Genomic DNA, 26284 nt, shown 5'->3' with positions numbered 1-26284 from the left:
GTTGTCTTAGGTATATGGCTAGGGGTTCTAGTGCCAAAATATATAACATCGGGGACCAGGGGCATCCTTGTCTGGTGCCTCTGCTAAATTGCCATCTTTCAGAGATTACCGCTCCTGTTTTGATTCTAGCCAATGTTGCACTGTACAATAGTTGAACCTATTTCAGGTATTCGGGCCCTATGCCATACTCCTGTAGAGCTGCTATCATCCACGGCCATTTAACAGATTCGAAGGCCCTCACAGCGTCCAGGGAAACAATTGCAGCTTCTTGCTCCGTTCCTTCTGTCTGTTCCATGACTCTGTGAAGTTTCCTAAGGTTATCTGATATACTTCTGTGCGGGACATATCTGGTTTGATCGGAATGGATACATTTGCTTATAACCTGTCTCAATCTGCCCGCTAGCACAGCCGTGAGAATCTTGCTATCTTGGTTCAACATGGACAGCGGTCTGTACGAGCCGCGGTCCATGATCGATTTATTAGGTTTGAGGATTGGAGCGATTATCATCTCACGCAGGGATTCAGGCAATATTCCTGTTTCAAAGGCCTCATTGAGGATAGTCAGCAACGAGGGCAGCACCTCTGTCTTATATGTTTTGTAGAACGCACTAGCGAGTCCGTCTGCCCCTGGGGCTTTGCAGGTGGGTAATGCCTCGATCGCTGCTTCTAGTTCTTCAAGTGTGATGGGGGCGTCTAAGTTCTCGCTCTCCTCTGTGCTCAGTTTGGGCTGATCAATGTCTCCTAATGTTTCCACTATCTCTTCCCAATTGTCCCCTCCTGTATCCCCATACAGTTTTGTAGAACTCGAGGAACCCCCCATTAACTTCTTCTTGGGTATCTAGCATCTGCCCATTCGCCCCATATATTGCCCTAATCGCCGGCCTCAGCTACTCACTTTTATATAACCATGCCAGACAACCTCCCCGGTTTGTCCCTGCCTGCGTGCGGTCTCTCGTATCCTATAATTTAAGTTAGTCTCGCCCAGTGCTCCTCACATACCCTCTGTAGTATCTTATAGTATCAGCCCCTTCTAAAGTGTCGTCCCCTCTCTGCATTACTGCTTCGATTCCGTCCTCTGCTTCTTGCAGCCCCTGCTCTGTCTTCCTCCAGTCCTCTAGATTTTGCTATTGCTGCTCCCCTTATCACCACTTTAAATGCCTCCTATAACGTGCCGGCTGATTTTACACTCCCTGTATTTTTGAAATATTCTGTTATTTCTTCTCGAAACACTGTGTCTTTCAGTGCTTCAGCTCACAACCGCCACGTAGGGATTCTAGCTCTATATAGTGCCTTGAAGTAGGTTACAGTATCCTGGTTTGGGGCATATGTGTTGATAATGCATATTTCCCTGTTTTCAATCAAGCCCAGGACCGCTACCATCCTCCCATCCGCCTCTATCGCTAATTGTAGTAATTGAAAGGGGACGTGGGGTGCTATCCAGGTGATTACCCCCCTGGCATATGCCGAATATGTCGCTCCTACCGTGGTACCTTTCCATTTCCTGCCTATTACCTCTAACCTTTCCTTGGTGAGGTGGGTTTCTTGTAGTTGCGCAATGTCTACTTTCTGCCTTGTCAGGTACATCATAACTTTGTTTCTTTTCAGGTAGCTGTTCAACCCCCTGACATTCCAGGTGGCTATTTTGAGGTCTCCCATCATTCATCCATACCCAGACCCACCGCTATCCTCCTTTGTTTTCTGTAGCTTGCGCCTCGGCACATGGGAGTAGACTTGTGCTTTTAACTAAAATCACTACACACCCTGCAACTCCCTTCCCACCCCCCTCCCTTCACATACCCAACTGTTGCCCAGCTCCATCCATGGATCTCAGGCCCTCCCGCGTTTAGTCCCTGCTCAGGAACACAGCGGGGGGTTGCCACACTACCGGCAACCCAACTAAACTAACACTAGGGGCGCAAGAGTGAGTCCTTTGTGCTTCCTGCAATTGCGCGCCATTATGCTATGTCTGCACAAATATATGTGTTTAGCTTGTATCATTAATTTCCTGGTCATCATTGCCCTGTCTTATAATCAAGTCCCAGTAGTAGGGTTCATACAGCACTTCGGTGTCCGGAGTCGCTGTCTCATTTCTCTATTCCACCCTCTTTGCTGCCAGCCGTTTCCCGTGGGCAATTCTGGGCATCCAGCCATTCCATCGCATCCTCGGGAGTTTAAAAAAACAAAGCCCTGTTCTTAAGGAGCATTTTCAGTTTGGCCGGGTACATTAGCATATATCTGTAGCCCACCTCTCGCAACCTCTTCTTCACCGTCCCATAGTTCAGTCGACGTCTCTGGACCTGCAGGGTATAGTCTGGGTAAGCCGTGATAGACGTGGAGGCTCTTTCTATTGTGCCCCCTTTCCGGAAGTGTTCCAGGATCTTTTCTCTGTCCCGGTAATTCAGAATTTTGGCAATTATGGGCCTTGGAGGGGCACTGGGGGGGGGGGGGGGATTCCTTGCCAGGGCCCTATGAGTTCTCTCCACCGCAAACCCCTGGGTGAGCGCTCCTCCTTCTATTACTTGCAGCAACATGGTCTCAACGTATTCCGTTGGGTTGGGTCTTTCTGTCCCCTCCGGGAGCCCCACTATGCGTATGTTATTCCTGCGGCGCGCCCTTCAGCTTCTTCTGCTCTACTCTCCAGATTGCTTACTTGTTGCTTCAATGTGTGGATTTCCGAGGCATATGATGCGCCTGCTGCTGTTTGTGGCCATTTCCTTCTCCAGGTCGTCTGTACGGTCTTCTATTTTCCGTACATCCTGTCTGAGTAGGTTGATGTCCTCCTGCACCACACCCACAAGTTTTAGCGTTGTCTTAAGTTTGTCCATGGCAGCCTGTAGTTTGGTTTCCCATGATACTTTCAGATCAGCAATTGCATTCAGGATCTGCTGATCGTTATGTGTCGGTATAGCTTCTGTTTGTGTTTTTTTTTCTCTGTTCCTTGCCCCTTCAGTTGACTGTGGTGTCTTTGTTTATTCCTCCATTTTGGGTTGCTTCCCTTTTGACTTGGGTAGCTTGGATGCCATTTCCACGTAGCTAAGTGGTCTGGTTCGGGGTTACTGAAATTCGTCTTCCCGACCATTAAATGTAGTGAGAGGTCGGTGCTTGAGTCTGCATGTCGGTTCCAATGGCGTTTAACCCGTATCTTCATGTTACCATTTGGTGTCTGGGGGTCGGGTGGTTGCAGTCCCTCAGATTCTATCTTGCAACTCGGGGCCTTTTTTCCTTTCTCTGCGGGGGCTGCACCGGTAATGGCCTCTGTGCCGTTGGTTCAGCTGTGGCTCTTTGTATGTGGGGCCTTTCTTGGCCCGTATATTGCTGTGATTTTATAAGTAATGGATTTATAAGTATATTGACTTTGTAACAAGTTACAACAAAGCAAATTTAAGGCATTATTCTCTTACTATAGTCCGTAGCCTTAAGCCACGCCTCCTTGATTACCACTCCTACATAAGGGCACGCGCGCGTGCACCGCGTACCAAGGAAGTACCTAGGGGAAGTGCCTGTTAAGCCTGTTTGGCATGGGTGGTGTGGGAGGTTTAGGATCTCGGCTTGTCCTAAAACTCGTGCAGCAACACAGGTATTTTTTGGCATTATTACCCTTTTGTTGCACTGCTAAACTCGATTCTGTGCTGTCGCTGCTATAACTGTAACGTGCTGATGCCAGGGCTCACCATAATTGATGTCGACACCTAAGTGACATATCACTGAATAATTTCAATTGTCTTTTTGTCTTTCGTGTCAGCTTGGACATGTCCATTACTCGTAGTGCATCACCGCATCACCGTATCGCCATCTAGATGCGGTATACATTTACGCTTGTTAAACATTAACGTTTGATGTCAACAATTGAATATGTCGCTTACACGCTCGGTGATTGGCTACGTGCGCGTGTGTTCGTAAACTGTTTAAACTTGGCTCATAATAAACATCAATTAGAAGAGGCCACACCCTGATTGTTACTGTCTATGTAATTCAGCCTTAATTGTAGTTTGGGTGCATAATCTAAATCGCTTCTAAACCACCACAAAGTAATCATTGCCTTTTTGTCTTCTGTATCCCGTAAAACTGAGGTGTTTTGAGATTGCAGTCTTTCTACGCCGCAACACTCTTACGCACAATTTGACAATCAAATATCAGATGTATCTATTTTGGTCCCTGCCCTAAAGGCTGAGTGGGGCAAGCGAATCAGAGTGTCGCTTGGGCCATCCACACCTGCTTCACTTTTACCTTATGAAGTTGAAGAGGTGTGCTTGCACAATCTTCGCCATAGCAACACTTCCGATCAACCTGGGTTCACGGACAAGGTGCATCCCAGTGGAATTCATCTTCCGACTGCTAGTTCACCTACCTCTTTCACAAGTAAACCAATGTCCAATAATCATATATGGTCATGCAAATACTTTGATGACATCAACAATGCGACACCTATAGACATGCACCAACTTAGTTCTGAAGTGAATTTGCGCACTCTCCGTAATACCAATACGCAATCACATGATTTTAATGAACCGGTTAACTTCACTTTTCCGGTGCTAACACGCATTCTTAATCTTCTCGACAAGGGACACGATGTAACACACCATGAAATACGGGACATAAAGTTTTCTATAGCAGAAATAATTGGCACAAAGTCAACAAATTAGAAGGGTTTATGAACGCACACGAAAACATTGTCTGATGCACCCACAGTACCACCTAAGTCGACCCAACAACCAAGTCTCATCAGTGACAAACTCTCAAAAGCCACGCAAACACTGAATATCCCTTGGCCAGAAGCAGCTCAAAATCAATCATGTGCAGCAGTCGTTAGAGATTCTGCCGCATGAAAAGAATCCAACATGCAGGCATTTCATACTACCTTACTCAATGCAGTTACTTCAAATGCAGTTAAAATAGCATACATTATGTGTTATTTAACTAACCGACAAGGCTCGACATATCAGGATGACAGGGAGTGTACTCCATCTGTTCACGAAATCGGGACTACCATGGCGTCTTTCTGATGACACAAGCAGTCCCACTCCGCAAACCGACATCATTGACAAAAATGAAAAGGAAGGTGCCTATGTCCCTGAAATTACTACACCCTTCTCCACCAATGAACTACTTGATTCTTCTACCTTACTCTTTTTGCGCTGAATGAAGCGTGCTGAGGCGAGAGCCCAGAAACGAAAAATAAACAAAGAAAACGCAAGAACTGCTGTGGAAAAAAACCAAGAACCAACCAACGAATAAAATTAATGGTCATAACTCAAACATAAAAAATATATGCAACCTTTCCAACGGCGACTATCTCCTTGACCTCAACCAACTAAATGAGGAATGTAAGTCACTTCTCAACGTAGAAAGTAATTCGAATAACTTAAGAGAAAGTAGCTCTAGTGGGTGTGGTTGAACACCCACTGACACACCCATGCAAGATTGCTAGCATATCTAGTGATAATTTATTTGGTTTGTCAGGCGCATTTAAATCATTGACTCGAACAGTTCCCCATCATCTCTTAACGAACAATGACAAAGTAAAACAAGTACAACTATCCACAATTTTTCCCACCTTATGCAATAAGCAAGTAAGGGGCTCTAACTCCATCATCAGCGAGGGACTGGCAAATTTAAGCAAAGGCGGAGTCCATCGTCTTAGATCAATCATTTTATCAGGGATGTGCAAATGTAGGCCTCCCCACACCTTTAAAGATGGCAGCCAACAGTGCAAACCAACAGTCTAATCAGGAGACAGTAAAACCACTGATTCAAACAAGTGCTCAAACTACTTTGAATGTTGATAGTCGAGCTCCAACTAAGGCCTCAAACTCTCTTCATCATCCATAGACAAGCCCCCTGATTCTAACGCTTCCAAAGAGACTGGGGCTGCAATGGATGCTTCTTCGCCATGCCAACCCCACAATCTTCCTTTGACTGAGTCCTCTCTCATCGAACTCAAAACTGACATGTTGTGCAGTCAATGGTGGCGTAGACTAAATCGGACGTTAATCTTAAATACCTTTAAACAAAGTCTGCAATTGAGAACTTTTAACTCTGAAGGCATAGACTGGATCACTTTGGACCACTTTGTCCACCCACAACAATAATCGTATGATTTGTGGTTTTCAATACCACATAACGAAACTGGTGTGGGAACACAAATCTGACTTTGTGCATCTGGGACTCCTGCCTCTACTATTTAGGACATAGGAAGCTGCCAAAGAATTCATAGAAACTCAGGAAACCCTGGCAGATGACAACAATGGCGCTCTTTGCGTGATCAAATGGTCATTCAACCTAATGCAGAATTGCTAGCGCAAGTTTCGTCCATAGCAAGCACAGTCAAAGACTGGTCATGGCTAGAGCCACTTTTGAACAGCATCTCAGCAATGAGCAAGTCAAAAGCACAAGCGTAGTCAACTTAGTTTTAAAATTCTATCTTGAAACTGCTGTGGCTTTTCCAACTTATTCATTTGGCTGAGCTCTCTGTCTCTTAGCAAAAAACCCAGTCATTCTTATACAAGAGACAATGAAACTACAGCCTTTTTGTATAAATGGCTATAACACCTACGCTAAGCCAGCCACAAATGGTATAGCAGTCAGACCTGTGGGTGGCTTAGCAGTTCTTGTGTACAAAAATATGAAGGCAGGTTCCGCCCTGTTTGCCAGTTCAAACGAATTTCTAGCGATTGAACTTTCTCCTCTTGGCTTGTCTAACTCAGTCTTCCTAATCTGCGTTTACTGGAATCTGGCGAGGGCAACTATGGATTCTGCCTTCACGCAACTAGACACACTATTAGAAAACGCTTTTGTGCATAATCCCGACTACTATGTTATCCTGGGTGATGACTTCAACTCTGTCTTAATTGTTCAAATTCGTACGGTTCCTCATATGCATCTAAAATCTGGTCTGTTTCTCAGAAGCGAGGCCAGCGATGGGTCGACTATCTGGCAGAATGGGGCTTGCAGCTTGTGGAAATGGAGGATAATAGCCATGCTAGCACCTGGCAAAGGGTTTCATTGAGCTCTTACATTGATTCGTTCTTGGCCTCCTCCAAGCTGCTTGACCTTTTTGATCCCGTTACTATCGACAATCTCAAACGGGGTGATCACATGGCTATTACATTAAAAGTGAATTTATCCCTTCGATCTTACCAACAAAATCAAGGCTTATCACTTATTGACATTGACGGCCAGTCCATTTCTGTACAATGGAATCCGAAGCTTTGTAGATAACTCACTTACAGGGTCAGTAAGGACATTTGACGCGTTTCCAAACTGAAATATTTTGGTATGGATTCGCAACCAATGGAAATGTCTGTTATTAAATTTCATCTGAATACGATAGCAACCAACAAACAGCGAATCCACAATCATACCTTCAACGAGGAAGTGGCTCTTCTGAAAAGCAACAAAAACACAAAACTTGGGGAACTCAAAAAAATGATCTTGCCAGATCTAGCATATAAAGGTCTCAAACATCATATATGCCAAAGTTATAAAAATAAACTCGAAGCGTTCAAATATCAGCTACACATAGTAGACAATCAGAAGATGATTGCTACCTTGAGTAAAGGCAACATCAAGAATGTTTGGCTAGCATTGAGAGGTGTAATGCCTAAAGCACCTGGCAATCTAAATTCATTGATATCAGCTGACCGATGGAAACGCCTTTTATATTACACAAATTTCAGTTACCACAAAAATACAACAAATGTCGGTTTGACATGTCTAAGCTAACATTTTTAGAGCAATGCTCGTTTTCCGTTGGAGACATGCAATGGGCAATTGGCGAACTTAAATTCTCCAAAGCGGCGGGACCGGATGGTATACCCTCTTGTATACAAAAGCCAGATCCACACTTCTAGGCCACCAATCTACAAAGCTTTTTGATTACATCCTTCGCTCCAACCAAACACCAGTTTCATGGATCACAGCTATCATTATTCCCATTTATAAGAAGGGTGATCCAAACGATCCCGCCAGCATTTGTCCAATTGCCTTAATGGACATCTCTTCCAAGGTTTTCGCCATACTGAACCTCAAACATCTTATATTTGCCCTCAAGATATTTTGTCCAGCTGGGCTTTTGCAAATTCACCGGAACCTCAGTTTACTGCCACCGTTTTTGTCCATATTTTGATTAAGTCTAAGAAACCGGATTCTGGACCCATCTACATGGCCGCGTTGGACATGACGGCGGCTTTTGATTGTGTGATCAGAAATCTTCTGTGGTGGAAACAATTATTAGCCATGGAATCCCCGCTTTCTTAGTTTGCCTAATAGTGATGTTAAATCAGGACACTAGTTTCCAAATACGTATTAACCAAGAAGGAGCCCTCACCTCTTCTATCCCAACATTCACAGGGGTCAAGCAGGGATATATCACATTGACATTGTTCAACTTGTGCCTTTTGTTATTTGGCTCACATCTGGAATGGGGACAGCATGCTTGCAATAAGGCTCGGCAACTTCCACCTGCACTGGATGGGGTTTGATGATGACCTTATATATTTATTTTTTTATAAGACCCCTTTTGGTCTCCAAAACAAGCAACTAATTTTCTGTATACGGTTTTAAACAGAACTTGCAGGCTAATCCTTCAAAGTCTAGAATTATCATTTTTACAAACAGAACGAGAGTCGGAACTTTCAAATGGTCAATGATAGGCACAGAAATTGAACGCACATACTCACTACGCTATCTTGGTTATACTATATCTGACACTAATTCACTTAGCATGTGGATCTCCAACATAAATCAGAAGATGAGACTCTTGTTATCTCAAATAAAGATTGTATTTAGGAAGCATAGCAAATATTCTTTGATGCCTGTTATGGATTTTTATACTTTAAAAGTGGAACCCATTTTGCTGTATGGACTAGATATTTGCTTATTGGATGTGGACCGTATTTTTGACAGGATTCAAGGGCTGATAAGGAAGCAGACTTTGGGTTTAGCTCTGGCAATACCGAATTCCATTTTACGCAACAAAGTAGGATTGAGCTCCCTATCTGCTAAATTCCAATGGGCGCAAATTATCCAATTATGCAAAAATACTATATCTTCCACGGAATTCCCTGTATCAGGACTTGAGCAAGATGCTCAAGGAGTCTAACCTACCATCATTGGTCAAATTCAAGGGAAGATGAAACATCTTCTCACCCAAATCAATGTTAGCACTGAAGATCTTGGGCTCGGCTTGCCTCTAGTGAAAAAGAAGCATTACCAATTTGATTGGTTACTCACTATTGAGACTAACAATACCTACAAATCATACAAAGAATATGCATGTTTTCCCAAAAATAAGAAAATGCTGAGTGGCCTTCATACTGTGCTTTGCATTTTAATTGAAATCAATTTCCCACATATGAGCATACAAATCATTGGCAGGAATACGATGGAACAACAATCAATGGTTCCTGCCGATTCTTTTCAGGGACTAGCAGGCTAGAAACGCTGAAACATCTAGTTCTCTATTTTGCCCACTCTGAAAATGCTAGAACTATGTTGCTCTGTAAATACAAGACTGGTTTAATTACATTCGCCGGGGAATTATTGTGGGCTGCATGTATGTGGGGGGAAAATATCTCTTTGATATTAGCATTAACCAAGCTATTGTTTAGGATTAATGAATCACTTTCCACTTCTAGCAATATACTACATCAAAAATTGCTCTTATTGTGATTGCATTGTCCTATATTTAGTTACCTAGGTACTGGTGTAACTCGTGCACAAATCCTCACTCATCGACATTTGTTGCTTTTTGGACCAACGTAATTAATTTTACTTGCTTTCTCGTATATGTCATAGTTGTTGAAGTAACTTTGTACTTCTAGCATGAACAATCATATTCATAGTTTTTATTCTTTTTAATGAAAAACATCAACTGTTGCAGCTATGAATTCCTAATGACTTGTTCTCCCAAAGAAATTTTATAGCACACTTTGCGCATTTGCTAGTTTTGCACACAACTCGGTCACATTGCACACTTTAGGGACCGACTGAGTAAATTGTACCTCTTAACTCTGTTTGTGCTCTAAATTTAAAATTTATGAAAATATAAAAATTTTCGTGTTGAAGTTAAGTTTGTAAATGTTTTTATGCATGTAACCAAGTGCAAATAAAAAAAATAAAGGACCATATTTGGAAAAGGGTACTACATTTGGCAATGGGGACACCAATGCTATCGATCTGGTCTGAACTTGGCTTGCTGTCATTGGAATATTGGTTCCAATGGAAAGTTCTGAGCTTACTGACAACAGTTTTTTAGCCCACCATAAATACACTTTTTGAAGATCAAGCTAAAGAATTAGGGACAAATGACTTGCCATTTCTTACTGCCCTTGTTAATAGTGCAGATGCCATCTTGTATGAATGTAGTAAAGATAGAAGAGAGATGAATGAAAATCCAGAAGCAGTAAGAAAATGATTAAAGGAGGTGGATTGGATCAGGACAATCACTATGGGTAGGAGTTATGAACTTCACACTACATTTGCCAGGATTGATAAGCCACTGAGACTTCTGCCAACCTATTTAAAACAATTTCCCTCCCCAAGAATGAGTCAATTCTTGCGATTTCGATGTACTCTTTTGTCTATGGGGAAAATTCTGGCCAATCGAGGAACAGATACCTCAGAAAATAAAGGTATATGTCGCCATTGCAGTATGCCAAATGAGAACTTACGTTATCTAATGGTAGAATGTGGGGCCCTTAAAGAAATGAGAATGCACTTTTTGAGCAGATAATTCTCATTGTTTCATGTAGATTTGGCACAAGTAGTCTGGGCTAGGGTGAGTGCAGGCAATGACATTTTTTTGACTGCGCAGGTGATTAAAAATTTTGGATGAGCTTGGCCTCACTATGAAGTATTGAGTATGCATTTGCAAATGTTATGAAGAAATTACTTGGATTGACTTATGAATTTTTTTATATTAACAGAATGGTTTTTTGCTTATGTTCGTGCTTTGTCCATTACATTAACAGAATGGGTTCTGTTTATTTTAGTAGAATTGTTACTTGGTATTAATATTGAAATGTGATTTAGTGATGAATGTATTTTTTTAAAATAGATTTTTCTTTTTGTTTTTATGTTTAAAATAAGTATTGTTGATGTGTACAAGTTCAAATTTTGAAAATATGCACAATAAATAAAACAATAAAAAAAGTTCAAATCCAGCAAAGGCTTTCACACGGACAGAACATTAACTTCCTTTGGGGAAATCACTTCCTTCCCCTATCTTTCCCTTTACCTCCAATCCATAATGTATACTTTTTCTTAAAGACTTTTGCTTTCCTTCATGTACTTAGTACACAGTTCACAATTACAATAATCATCTTCTTGAGATCCTTCTCTTAGAGTTAATAATTCTCAAGGATATGAATTTTCCTTGAGACGCATCGCAATTTGCATCCACACTTATCTTCACCTGGTACTCTCTTGCCAGGACTTTGGTACACAACACATTAACTTGACTTCTTTAGGTTGGACTGGTATACACGCATTTCATCGAATGATTTTACATCGTGGGACTTTTCATCGCCAACCCTTTCATCGCCAAAGACTTTTTTTTTAAAAACTATTTTATGGGGTGGGGGGGGGGGGTTTGGTGCGGTTTGGGGTATGATTATTTAAGTAAGGGCGGGTTTGGAAGGGTGGCGATGAAAAGTCCCACGATGTAAAATCATTCTGCGAAATAACGTAGAACCGGTTGGACTTACATGGCCTATTCAAAACTCGGTCGACAAATGCTTTTATTTGTTTAATGGCTTCCAACTTGCTTTGTCGCTGTGTTGATATGAAGCGGTGTAGCCTGCTAGACCATCCAGCATACCCATTTTGTGATTCAGGCTCTTAGGTAGTCTCTGGTTTCCCTTCGCTTTCATAACTTTCTCTTTGTAGCGTTTTTGTATAATGACTTCTGTACTCCGGCAACCCTTTTACTTTCCCTTGGTTTACCAGTTCTCTTTGGCGTCGCGTTGCCTCCTTAGTCTTCTCCGACTTGGCTCTGAGAGCGTCCCAATAGGCACAGCCCTGCTACCATACCTCCTTCGAGCATGGTTCCCGCTGTTCTCTCCTTCGTCGAGGTGATCCGACCGCACCAATTTCTCACCTTCCTGACATCTGGCTTGCCTCCCACAGTCCGCTGCACCGTACCGTCTCTCGGCTCTGTTTCACTACGGGCCATCTGGCAGACCCGCGTCTCTGGCTCCCTCCTCTCCTTCCCACGATCATCTGTTGCTGACTTGTGTTTAAAGTTCCCGGTTCGGTTATTCTAGGTCCAACAACTAGACCATTGCATTGAATGCCCGGTCCTAGCAATCATTATTACTTTGTTATGCTTTCTCGTGTCAATGGCTGTGGTTCCTCCTCTTGCATGTTATTGGGGAAATGACCACCAAGCTCCATTAGGAGTGATCCTCATTGCTCCTACCTCTTCCTTGTAGAGAAGGAGTGAAGTACCCCACCTCAACCACTTTGCCCATATTGCCTATATGTTGGGAACCAGAGTGAGACACACGTGCGGTATCAATGAAAATACTGATACTAAGGAGAATCCTGAAAGCAAGGTTCCCATTGAGAAAGCATACCTGCATATGAGACAGTATGATGGCCATAATGAAATCCCAGAAAAAGCAGAGCAAATGAATGGGAAAGAAGAATGGTGACGTCACACAGAGCCGAGTTGAGGCACTTAGAAGAGATGCAGGGACTAGAGAATGCAGATATTCTATAAGTCATCAAGAAAGTATCGACGATAAGTGGCATTTTGGGATCAAGATGAAGAAACTTGTGCTACAGAAATGCTGACGATATCAAGTCATTTTACAGGTGTACATATGGAAAGAAACGCAAGCAGATGAAGTATTCTTGACGCTAGCTAAATAGTGAATATATATGTATGTGTATATGTGTACATATATATATCAGTGAGACAAGGAGGAGAAAAACCGCACTCCAAGCATGAGGTCTGAGAGTCCCAGAAAAAAAGTGACAAACTCGAAGCACATATGCAAAAACGAGTTTAATAAATGGTAAAATAAAGGTAAAAAGAAAATATATATATATATATATATATGTGTAATTTCCACTACGTGTTATAGCAGAACTGGGCTAAAGAAGGAAGGCCTCATTTCCAGTGTGTCGCAATTAAAAGCAATTTAATTAACAGGAGTGAAACTCAGAAAGGCGAGGCTGGATGAGCTAAGACGCCAAGGCCATATCAGGCTGGGGTGAGCAGACATTGGATACAAATTGTGTGAAAGAATGCACCAGAAGCTCGATTTTGTAGTCTTCAGTCACGTGGAGGGATGAAGTTGGACGAGCATGACGACCACACCTACGCATGGGGGCAGAGCATGCTTTCAGTCCCTTGAATTCTCCAGAGCAAGAGAACACTCCCACGGACAAGTTCAAAGCCCTAATTGACAGCAGACCACTGAGGTGATGATAGAGGATTATGCTAATTGGTGGGAAGCTATGGTTGATGACTCGCTCACAGCACCTGGAAGCTCAGTCTGCGTGCTGCTAGCGTAGGTGGAAAAGTACTAACAGAGGTTAGAGTGGCAACCAATGGTAGCGGGCCGCGTGATTAAGGGTCCTATAGTTTGTGTAGCCAATGGGATGTAGTGAATTTAGTGACGTTCATAGTGACCTGTTTAAGGGGAGAGTATGGATTGCATACTTAGATATTCCCTTAGACCCTATCACAATTGCCACTAGGTTTTTGTAGTTTGCCACATAGGATGACGTCAGTAATACGTATGTTGACGTCATCAATGACGATTTTTTGCTATAAAAGAATGTTTTTTTCAAGATGCATTGAGAGAACTTAAGCTGAGACGCACGTTGATGTCAGTTGAAATCCCTGTTTTAGATAATTGATGTTAAAACAGTTATCCTTTTGCCAAGTAAAACGGAGTATAGGTGGGCACTACCGAAATGTGTACTGTAGAAGGGTTCAACTACTGTAGATTTGAATATAAAATTGCTTCATCCTGGAGCTACCAGTTTGAAAAAGGTCTTTTGGCACCCGGACCTCACGATATAGAAACAAGGAAAAAATAAGGTAACTGTACCATATTTAAAACTGGTGCTCACAGTTGACCCTTGTCAGGGTTGCACGTATAATTCAATGTCTTAATAAGCTGTTTTTCAATGTTTCAAACAAATAGTCATAAAAAAATCACTCAGAAAAATGTTTAATTCACATTTCAATTCCACTACCTCGTTTTTACTCATTTCTTTAGTGAGGCATCCCATGAATACATGGGTCTATTAGTGAGTTAGTACATATGCCTATGCATTTCGGTCTATGACCATCTTCAGGGCTGTACTAATATCTGATTTCATAACATTGTACAATTATTCCAAGTAGGACAACACATTTCAATTGAGAATGTAAAAAAAAAAAACAGGAGCAAATATTATGATAATGCTGTTCAAAATGGTCAACCAATGATAATAGCCTATTCTCATTAACATTCTGTACCTTATGTGCTGCTGAAATTTTCATGGAATCGTGTGTATAGTTCTCATGACGTCCAACGCTGCTGTTAAATGTGAGAGGAAGAGACTATGAGCGTACTGCTGTGCGTACAGGAAGTATTACACATACGTTGTGTTAGGATCGCTTACCTGTATGCCTGTTGGCAGCAGTCTGGACCCGGGCGCATTCGCGTGTGAAAGCGAAATGTGCAGGGCTCTGCTTAACTAAATGTCCATGGCGACAGGGGCAGGGCGACGGGGAGCAGCGCGAATGCTACTGCACGTACGCTTCTGGCCCCACCTCTTCGCGTGGATACACAGGGAGGCAGGGTTGTCGCCATGGAGACTCACATTGCTCGAGGTGTTGAATGCGTTTGGAGAGCTAATAGCAATGCCTGTTGTAAGTGCCGGAGCTGAGCGATCACAATCGTGCAGCTTCCTACTTGTTCTGTCAAAGGACGGTTTGATTCTTAAACATTTTATACGTTCTTACGTCTCGATGCACACAGAGATGTGTTATTGAAACCGGGGGGAAAAAATAATAGAGGAATCCAGAGGGGATACTGGTGTTCACCATAAATCCAAAATGTACTGTATCCAATCTTCCAAACATACCTTGGTGTGGTTGGAGGAAATTACAAAACCAAGTAAAAGGTTTCTACTTGCACACCCGATCAGTGATGACCGGGGTTCTCTCCATAATTGTCCTGGTCATATGGATCCGATATATCGATGATATCTTTGGTATATGGAAAAGCATAGAAACGCGACTCCTTGAATTTTTTGGCTATATTAATAACATTGATCCTTGAATACAGTTTACTTATGAATACTCACGGGAGTCCATACATTTCCTAGATGTGGAGATCAAGGTCTCAGAAACAGAAAACCAGACGACGATTTATCGTAAGAGCACGGACAGAAACAGTTTGTTACAAAGACTAAGCTTCCATCAACCAAGCCTGATAAAAAAATCTACCCTATAGCCAAATGCTCAGAGTCAAGAGATTAGTCTGTAAGCAGAGAGACTATGAAGCAGCATTTAAAGAGATGGGCAAGACATTCTTGGCAAGAGGTTATTCAGAGGAAGAAGTAACATCTGCAGAATTACGCACAGCCACGCAAAACAGAGAAGATTTACTTAAGCCGAAAACAAGCAAGAAAGAGACCGCAGCACCACTGGTCTTTGTGTCAAAGTATTCTCGCCAAAGCAATCGAATTAAGGCTATCATGAAGACGAACTGGAACACTGTCACATGCGACAAGAGTCGAACACTTGTTTAAGGAAACCCCCACGTTTGCTTACCAATGAAGTGCTAACCTCAAAAACAGATTGATCCACACCAGACCACCACAGAAGAAGAAACAAACTAATCGCATAGGCACATTCCCATGTTTAAACTGTAGCAACTGTGGCTATATCATGAAAGGCGATATTATAAACCATCCATACACTGGAGAGAAGATCAAACTTAGAGGCTATGCTACGTGTGATACACCAGGGATCATCTATGGGGTTTAATGCCCATACGGACTGTATTACGTCGGCCAAACACAGCGAACAGCGAAGGCAAGGTGGAATGAGCACAGATCCTGCATCTTCAATAAAAACGCAAACTCAGCAATGGCCAGAAACTGGCAAAGCAAATAGCACAACTTGGCTCAAATGTCATGATCACTGCTTCCAAGGAGCCAGGACCAGCCCAACGCCCTTGGAAGCAGGCCCCTAAGCCTAGGCACCAGCCGGTCCCTACTGGGACCTTTTGGACCTTGTCCTGGCGCCGGTGGCACCAGGCTCATCAAAGCCATCGGTCCCGGCACTGGAAGCGCCGGGCTCATAATATGTGTGAAGATGCTTGGGTGGACTTACCTGCAGCAGACCATGCTGCTTACTTACCAGCTACATAGGAATCCCCTGTAAGCCGGAACTATTTTCTTACCTGGGTGGGGCAAGCTCCACGCCCTGGATACAACACTGGAACTCTTCTGGAACAGGAACTCTTTCCTTACCTAGGCGGGGCCGTGGAGGAAGATGCCTCATCACTCCTAGGCTATTTAAACCACACCCGATTGATGAAGCGTGCTTCGCGTTATTCTGCATCTGCAGCAGAACGCTCACCGCTTTTCTTCTTCCGATCCTGTACCTGCAAGAACAATACTTACCATTCCAGTACCCAGTCTTCAGCAGCGCCTGTAAAAGACAAGAAACAACAGGTTAGCACGACAACTTCACATGCAACGCATTCCTTACCTGGTCCATCGGCAGCCACCATTTCTTCACGCTGCACCTCTGCCTGTGGAGACAAAAGCATAGTTATTACTTACCAGCAATCCGCGAATTCCGGATGTTTTCAACACTGCAACCCAGCATCTAAAAGACAAAAGAAGAGACATTAGACAGGTATTTACTTACGCCCATCGCGCTCTCCACAATAGAGCGCCTGCAACTACTCCGGCGTTTTCCATCACCTCTTCAGCACGAACTCAAAGCTGTGAAGGAAAGAGACAGTTAAAGCGCTTGCATTTACTCACGCATTTCCAAGCGCTTCTTTCCAAGGCTCTGACTCCAGCTTTGGCTCTCGTCATTCCATCTTCTAATGCTAGAGCCCTGCAAAACAAATAGAACAAAGCATTATTCCGAGCCCTGTTCAATACTTACGTGTCCACGCACCTAAAGACTATATGGACTAAAAGGTGTCCGGAAACTCACCGCTCGTGCTGTTAACGGCGGTTGCGATCCTCTGATGTTAAGAGGCCTACGTTTCACCCAGTGAAGGAACTGGCAACGGCACCCTGCACCAGACGCAGATGGAGAGCCCAGCATTCACCTATCTAAGGTGAGCATGTTGACCTGGGGGCTCTACGGAGAAGCTTAGACGAGAAAGAGAGAGAGAGAGAGAGGAGGACACTCAATTGCCCAGATCTTTAACCCCATATATTCTTTCATCTGCAGAAATCTCACCCTTCGAGTTCGACACACAGTGCGAAGAGGCTCACCTCCAGAAGCCAATCGAGTCCTGCACATCACTTTTCGAGTCACAGACTCCTTCCTGCCTAGACCAGCGCCTCCGTGGGAATCAGGTGAGCGTTACATCAAATCAAATTTGTAATTTTGGAAAAGGTTCAAAGAAGAGAAACATGAAGATTTACAAAAGAGACTAGATCAACGAAAGACGTTTTGGATTGACAGACTGAGCATCTTGGCACTGAAAGGCATCAATGAAGAGATCAATTACATGTGCTTCCTCTGACAGGGGGGAGCGCACATGGGTTGCTCTAACCAGAACATTGAGAACCTTCTTGTAATTTCCATGATATTTTTGATGTAATGTTAATGACAGTATCATCTGGGTTTGTCTATTTAATTCTTGAATATTTCTTTGACTTTAGAAATGCGAGTCTCCTTCCACTAGAAGGTATTTACACAATGCTATAACATCTGTCATTCGTAGGACAATTATGGAGAGAACCTCGGTCATCACTGATCGAGTGTGCAAGTAGAAACCTTTTACTTGGTTTTGTAATTTCCTCCAACCACACCAAGGTATGTTTAGAAGATTGGATACAGTACATTTTGGATTTATGGTGAACACCAGTATCCCCTCTGGATTCCTCTATTATTTTTTTCCCCCCTATTGATTTCCCCCCGGTTTCAATAACACTTCTCTGTGTGCATCGAGACGTAAGAACGCATAAATTGTTTAAGAATCAAAGCGTCCTTTGACAGAACAAGTTGGAAGCTGCACGATTGTGATCGCGCAGCTCCCACACTTACAAAAGGCATTGCTATTAGCTCTCCACACGCATTCAACACCTCGAGCAATGTGAGTCTCCATGGCGACAACCCCGCCTCTCTGTATATCCACGCGAAGAGGTGGGGCCAGAAGCGTACGTGCAGCAGCGTTCGCGCTGCTTCCCGTCGCCCTGCCCCTGTTGTCATGGACATTTAGTTAAGCATCGGAGCCCGTGCGCATTTCGCTTTCACACGCAAATGCGCCCGGGTCCAGACTGCTGCCAACAGGCATACAGGTAAGCGATCCTAACACAACGTATGTGTAATACTTCCCGTACGCACAGCAGTACGCTCATAGTCTCTTCCTTTCACATTTAACAGCAGCGTTGGACGTCATGAGAACTATACACACGATTCCATGAGAATTTCAGCAGCACATAAGGTACAGAATGTTAATGAGAATAGGATATTATCATTGGTTGACCATTTTGAACAGCATTATCATAATATTTGCTCCTGTTTTTCTTTTTTATTATCAATAATTCCGGATCTACTTGGGGTATGTGTTTAACATTTTTACATTCTCAATTGAAATGTGTTGTGTTGTCCTACTTGGCATAATTGTACAGTGTTATGAAATCAGATATTAGTACAGCCCTGAAGATGGTCATAGACCGAAATACATATGCATATGTACTAACTCACTAATAGACCCACGTACGTATTCATGGGATGCCTCACTAAAAAAAGAATAAAAACGAGGTAGTGGAATTGAAATGTGAATTAAACATTTCTCTCGAGAAACTTTGAGTGATTTGTTTATGACTATTTGTTTGAAAAATTGAAAAACAGCTTACTAAGAAATTGAACTATATGTGCAACCCTGACAAGGGTCAACTGTGAGCACCAGTTTTAAATAAGGTACAGTTACTTTATTTTTTCCTTGATCCTTTTGCCAACTACCTGAGTCATTTCGATTGTTGATCTTTGAATAATTTCTGCATCCTCATCCATATCAAGGGTATTGCTACCTCATCTTAAAGGGCTGGAAGCCTCCAGTTCACGTGGTAGCAGAGGATGGTTCAAAATCCATCAAAATAGTAAGGTTTAGGGTCCTGTAAATATTGCACGACCTCTGCCATTCAGCTGAAAGGACGTAACTCCCTGTGGATAGCGGATATTAGTGTATTTGTATTTTATTGAATTTATATAGCGTTTTAATCCAAAACGCTTTACAAGAGGAACCAACAATATACAGCAAGCATTATATAACAATTGAATTAAACCAGAAAAAAACAATCTACATTATGGAAGGGGAAGAAGAGGAAGGTGAGTCAAGGAGAGAGAAGAGATAAAGGGTGGGGGAAAGGAGAGAGAGAAAGTATGAGAGGAGGGAGAGGGAGTAAGGAAGGAGTAGAGGAGGGTGAGAAATGAACAGGAAATTAGAAAGGAGAGAGTGGAGAGAAAGAGAAGGGGGAAGGATGTAGGAAGGAAATGGAGGGGTTGGGGAATACTAAGAGAAGTAGGAGAAAGCAAAGGGTTTTAAGGAGGTGAATGAAAGAGATAGGATTTTACAGAGATACGAAAGTAAGTAAAGGAGGAAGTAGAGCGGATGGAAAGAGGGAGGCGGTTCCAGTGGAAAGGGGCAAGGAGTTAGTGTAAAGCAAGTCTTGCCAGCCAGGTTAGACGGGTCCCTTGTTTTCAAGCAGAACCCCCTCCCGGCGTCTACAGGAAGCTGAACGGATGGAAAGTTCAAGAGGCTGGTAAAACAGGCGTACGATTCCGAGAGTTGGAAGTCGAAAACACGAATGGTGAGTAAAAACTGAGCAAGGTGGCAAAACTGTTAATGGGCAGTGGGTGAAGAAAGTGATGAGAGGAAAACGAGTAACGGAGGGAGGTTGGGATAAAGTAACTTGAGAACAATGAGCATTAAGTATTAAGTACATTGACTTGAGGGGTGGCCGAGCAATCAAGAGATATCTTGAGGAGATGCCACGATAAAGAGTACGCCCAAATTTCCTGCGTCGTAAAGACGCATCAGAAGGAATCGCAAATAGAGCCCTATTTACAGGCGACGTAGACCACAAACTTGTTGAAGGATAGTTGAATGAGGGTAATTCACATCCCAAATCGGAGTATTTTTAGGGGTAAGAAGAGTCTTAGAGAGAAGGCAGAGATATATGTGGCCAGTCGAGAATGTCCGTTTGTCTCTTCATTTTATGTGACTGTATATGGTGAAAAAAACAATAGAGGAATTGATAAACGCGAAAAAGAAAACATGTGAATTAATTATTTATATGTTGGTATTGAACTGATGGTGTTAAGTGTTAAGTGAAAAACATAGATTAAAGTAAAAACGTGATTTAAATGGTTTGGAACCTGCGACGAGTGGTGCATGCGCATATTGTTTTGTTTTTTCTGAAACTTACTTTTAAAATTTGCAAAGTGTAAAGGTGAGTATTAACCGTCAAGTTTGATGAGTCAAAATGGAGGATATTACTTTGCTTATCCACCTCTGCAAGCAGCTACCCAAGCACACACCCAAACTTAAGCAGTACAGTGCAGAATGGGTTAAGGGTACGGCAGACAAGATGTTCATGCCATGGCCACAAGGGGGATCACTATCGATGGCAGTTGTGCAGCATATGACGACATATTTGCATGCTGCATATACAGGGAAAAAGTTAAACGACCAGCGAGCTTAGAGCTCTGGAAGATGGAGACAAGCCACCTCCTTTAGATTGGATATTTAATGTATGTAAAGAGGGGGGTGAGGAGCCTTATGCTCCCCCCGCTGCGCCTGAAGCAGACGGCGATAGTAAAAAAAGATGACGGGCTGTATCCATTAAGGGAGCTCAAGGCAGCGACAGGATTTAGTAACGCGGCATGAGTCGCCTGCGCAAAGTAGCGACGAGGGCCCAGAGAAAGTTCCAGAGAGATGTAATCTCTAAGGTCCCGAGAGACGCGATAATGAGAGAAGTGAATTACCAAGTACATCTCTAGATATAGGAAGGGAAATGAAGACTAATGAGTTAGCGCTCATACAGAACGAATGGATGGTAAGAGCATCGAGGACGTGAGGCAAAGGGAAGATCGAGATTAGCAAGACAAAAGGGATAAAGAAAGAGAGGAAAGATTGAAAGAAGTTTGGACGAAAAGAAAGGATAGACAAATACAGGAACAGTTATATCAAGATGAGCAATTGAAAAATCAGGAAAGAGTAGAGGAGCAGAGAAAATATGATAGACGGCAATCAAAGAAAGAGAAAGACCAGAAAAGTGAGAAAGAATGAGAGGAATAGGAGCAATAGAAATTAAGGGATACAAGAATACAAAGAAGAAGAAATACGAAGGGCAAATGAAAGGAGAGATGAAAAGAAAAGAGGAAGAAAGGGTAAGGGGGGAAGCAAGCAAACAAAGAGAATTTGATGATGAACTAGAATGAAAGAGAGACAGAGAGCATGCAATATTGATCGTATGGAAAAGGAAGTAATGGATCCTAATCCAGTAGTGGCATGACAAGACATAGAAACATTTTTCCTAGCACTTGAGCCAATAGCAGGTCCGTCCGGTGCAAGTATGAGGACTAAGAGTGCTACAGGGGAAGGGTAAAAATGATCGACTCGAGTACGCAGCTGTACGACAGAGGGAGACTCATGTAGTTTTGAGTCCAGAGAGCTGTCTTTAGATAGACTGACTCTGAATAGGGATGAAGAAGAGTGAAGTCACACAAGCTGGGGACAGGATATGTCAGACGAAGATAGAGAAACCTTCAATGGGGAGGAGGGAGGTGACGCATGTGGCCCTGAAGGGTGTTTTTGAATGGATAAAGAAGTAAGATGGTTGGATCTAGACCTACCCAAATCTCGGGTGTCGGAATCATTGACGCGGCTAGATCCACCTAGAGGGCGATCCCATGGTCAGAGGGGGGACTAACAACTGTATGTGAGCAGGCTAAGGTCTCTGCCAGGAAGAAAGCAGAGCAGAGCCATTGTCTCTGTAATGAATAGACATATGATGGGAGATGAATGGCAGTTTGGAATTTAACAGTTCCCTTTGTTAGAAAAGGGAGGAGCTAGTCCACAGTATATACCTTGGCCACAGATGGATAATGACAACTTAAGGTGTAAACTCCTGAGTTTCACTTCCGGCGCTGGGAAATGGATACATGAGTTAGCAACAATGACAGTAGGAAATACATTAGCTATAGGTGACATTAAGGGTCTCCTGATTACTATCCTTGGGGGGGAAAGGGCTGATGACATTTGGTCAAGAGCAGGGTATTCTAGTGTTACCACGATAAACACTGCTCACGATGGAGCACCGTTCAATAACTGTAGGACAGCGGTCTGGAAAGCGCTTAGAGTACTGTATCCGGACACATCCGATATGGGAACTATAATTGCAAGAAAGATGTAGGAAGGGGATGATACTCTTGTTTACATTCAGAATTTCCAAGAGCAGTGGGCCCTGGAGACACGCAAATCTTGGGGGAAATCTATTCCTGTATTTTATCATATATTGTGCCAAGGGCTGCCGGAAGCATTGTAGAAACAGCTCAAGAAATTACTGGGCATGGACGCGATGCCATGGTCAAAAATACAGCTGACCATCCCGCATTATGGCAGGCTTTTGCGAGAGAAGAATCGAAAGAAAGACGATACTAGGAGGGGTGAAGAGGCAAAGTTAGTGCAGAAACAACTATCCAAGTACGCCATTGAAGGGGCAATGTTGACTAGTGGAGAAGGGTCAGGTTCACAGCAAGCAGCAAACATGCCGCAGGTTAATATCCAAAGGCAGTTCGATCAAGGTCATAATGGATTCATACCACAAGGGAAGGGGAGGCTTTCGAGGTGGAGGCTTCCAGAATAATCAGGGAAACTTCCAGAGTAATCAGGGAAACTTCCAGGATTATCAAGGTGGGTTTCAAAACACACAGAACGATAGTCGAGGCATACAGGGGGGGGCAAATTAGGAGACCTCCTACATACTGGACATGTGGTATGTCAGGGCACCTTGACAACCCGCACGCATATTCGCAGCAGAATAGAGATGGGGTTCCCCAGAATCAGACGGTGCCGCAAACACAAGCGCCGAGAATGCAGCAAGATTTTCAAACGCAGCAGGCACCAATGAATCCCCCACAAAGGCAGTTACAGCAGTGACCCATTCAGATACAGCAGAACTCAAGCACAGGACAGTTAATGACTCCTAGAAGAGGGGGTGTCACTGTTGATGGAGAGAATCCTTTGACAGGTACGGGGATGAGATTGTATCCACAGTAGGACTGGGATACTTGATGTGTTCAATTCTATCTGTGGCGCCCAAATCCTCAAGAGGAACCAACGGTTGACATTAATATAGGAGGCAAATCTTTTTTGTTTTTAGTAGACACACTGGTGCAACACTCTCATGCATATGATAGTGGACATTTCTGACGTCTGGAAATGCCATGAATACTCAAGGTTTCACAGGAGCTACAAGTAGAGTTTCATGAGATAATTATAGAGGCTCATAAGAAAAGAATGAGACCTAAGAAAAGAATGAGACCTAAGAGAAGTACTAGGGAAGATAACGAGCTGAATGAATACCTGGATAGCACTGCACATTTGGGGAATAACATGTGGTATTGGCATATGAAAGAAGTGGGAAGGAGTACCTCAAAGGAGGAATGCTTTGTGTGTGCACTCCTGCCTTTTAGCATGGGGAAGTCTAAGATCTTCATAGGTATTGAAATAGAAGTCCTGACTGTGCACTGCATATCACACCTGGCATTCGAGGGGATTGGGTCCTCCGACGTATTCCATATCTGACAGTAATCACCACAGCTGTGCTGATTCGGAAAATCTTTCTGCGTCGATGACGTCGATACGCTGTCCTCGAGGACCTCCTCCGACGGCTGAATTCACCAGATGTTATAAGTAGGACGCAGGACGCCCGTAGCCTCAGTTCTGTTTTTTCCGCGAACATGTTCTCTTCGGAGATCTCGGTGCGCCTCTACTCTTTGGAGTTTGTTCTTTCGGTTCTTCAAACCTGTTCGTTTGTGAAGTATTATCGGGATGTCTTCCTCTTCTTCCACCCGCGTTCGGGCTTCAAGAAGTGTGGGGACTGCGGGTCAAAGATGTCGGTGACGGACTCGCACGACGCCTGCCTCTGGTGCCACGGGGAGGCCCACGACACGGATGATTGTGTCGATTGCCAGTCGATTACGTCCAAGGCCTTGCGGGAACGTCAGAAGAAGCTGTCGTTCGGTAAGGTGTCAAAGCCCCGGAAGGCGAGGTCCACTGGGCTTTTGACAGACGGTTCGAGGGGCGACTCTACGCATCGTAGTCGTAAGTCGAGGGGGTCTCGGTCCCGGAGTGGGTCCGCCACTCCTCTGCCTCTTCGAGGCACTCCCGGAAGCGCCGTCATTGCTCGCCTTCCCCGTCCTCATCCGGGGACTCCGCCCGTCGGCGCATTTCTTATCCCACCAAGCGTTCCTCTCCGTAGGAATGGGCTTCCTTCGGGAAGAAAATGTTGGCGATTCTTGAATCGCAGGGCTGCGGTCCATCCACGCCTCCGAGAGGGGTCGGTCATGACCGTGCTAGAGACACCGCTCATACGCCTTCAGACTCGGGTGGTTGGCACGATTCGCGGGAGAGGTCCCGCTCGGACAAGGGGAATAGTTCTAGTCATGCCCGTTCCAGGTCCCGGTCCTCGACGTGCTCGAGCCTGTGTGCACCTGTGAAGTCTTCGAAAAAGACGTTCATGCCGGTGGCGCCGAAGTCGTCGATGGACTCTCTCGAGGCTCCGCCTCCGAGGAAGTCGCTGACGCCATCGGCACCCAGGTTGTCGAAGGACACGCTCGGGGCTCCGTCCTCGAGGCCTGTGTCGAAGCCGTTGATGCTGTCGGCGCCGCGCTAGACGTCGACACCGTTTCACTCGACTCCTTTCGGGTTGTGGTGTCGGAGGTACCACGTGGCACGGGGGAACCCCCTAGAAAGGCTCTGGCCAAGGCAAATCATGTCTTTCTCCCTTATTCAATGCCCACTTTCCAGCGTATGGAGTATATTTCCAAGGTGGAAAAGGGTTCTGAAGATGGGTTGGTTCCTGACACAGTACCAGATGAGATTCCTTCTGGTCATAGCCAGATTGAGGACCTGCGTCAGTCACTGCATGACGCCAGTGGTCTGGATACCTCTCCGGAGGTGGAGTTCTGTAGGCCTGAGCCTGGCACCCATGCAAAGAAGGGTGGCAGCGGCTTGGACTGCTCTGGAGAGTCTCCCGGCAGTGGGCAAGTCTTTTCAGCGAAAATACCGCCCAGCCAGTAGTGACCCCTGCTACTTGACCACGCACCCCACTCCGGAGAGTTTGGTGGTGCAGGCGGCTACAGCCCCAACAAAGCAGGCGTCCTAGCCTACCATTCCTCCTGATAGGGGCGACAAGTGTTTTGACGGCTGGGCAAAGAAAGTGTTTTCTTCAGGGGGTATGGCTCTTCAGGCGGCCAACTCTGTATGTGTCTTGTCACGTTTCACGCACACTCTGTGGAACTGTATTTCCTTAGCGGCTGAACATATTCCCGAAGGGGACGAACGGGATGGTTTTCTTGCTATTATTCAGGATGGCAAGGATGCCGTGTGTGAGTCCGTTCAGTCGGGTTTGGACATGGCAGACTGTGTCAGCAGGTCCATGGCGGAGAGCACTGTAATACGCAGGTTTGCGTGGTTGCGGAAGTCAGGGTTTGCTCCTGATGTGCAAGCCAGGCTCCTCAACATGCCCTTTGATGGTGAACATCTTTTTGGCAGCAAGAGCCTTGAGAGGTTGCAGACCTCCAAAGCTGCAGCGAAGTCGTTGGGCGCTGTAGTCCGCAACCTCTGCCTTTTCGTCCTAGGGGACAGCAATGGAGGGGAGGTTCCTTTCGTTATTACTCATCCTTTAGTAAAGTGGGAGGAGCTGCAAGTCAAAGGGGCAACCGTAGGAGTGCCAGAGGTGGAAAACAAGGTACTTGAGGTGCCAAGGCCACGCAAGCAGTTGCCTCTTTGACCTCAGGCAACGCCGCAGCCGCTTCTGCTCAGTCATGAGGCCATGTCCCATGGTTCGC

The 26284-nt window shown here is 44.3% G+C and overlaps 1 protein-coding gene across 4 annotated transcripts in view; it reads left to right on the top strand.

Annotated features, from left to right (window-relative positions):
* TRAPPC8 (trafficking protein particle complex subunit 8) overlaps positions 1 to 26284 on the top strand; it is a 2435788-nt gene that overhangs the window by 835971 nt on the left and 1573533 nt on the right. The gene's annotated exons all lie outside the window — the stretch shown is intronic.

This window comes from Ambystoma mexicanum, chromosome 5q (assembly GCF_040938575.1).
Source record: "Ambystoma mexicanum isolate Mex_15411 chromosome 5q, UKY_AmexF1_1, whole genome shotgun sequence".
Lineage (NCBI taxonomy): Eukaryota > Metazoa > Chordata > Amphibia > Caudata > Ambystomatidae > Ambystoma > Ambystoma mexicanum.
Note: the sequence above shows the minus strand (reverse complement) of the source record. Positions and strands in the feature narration are given on the sequence as shown.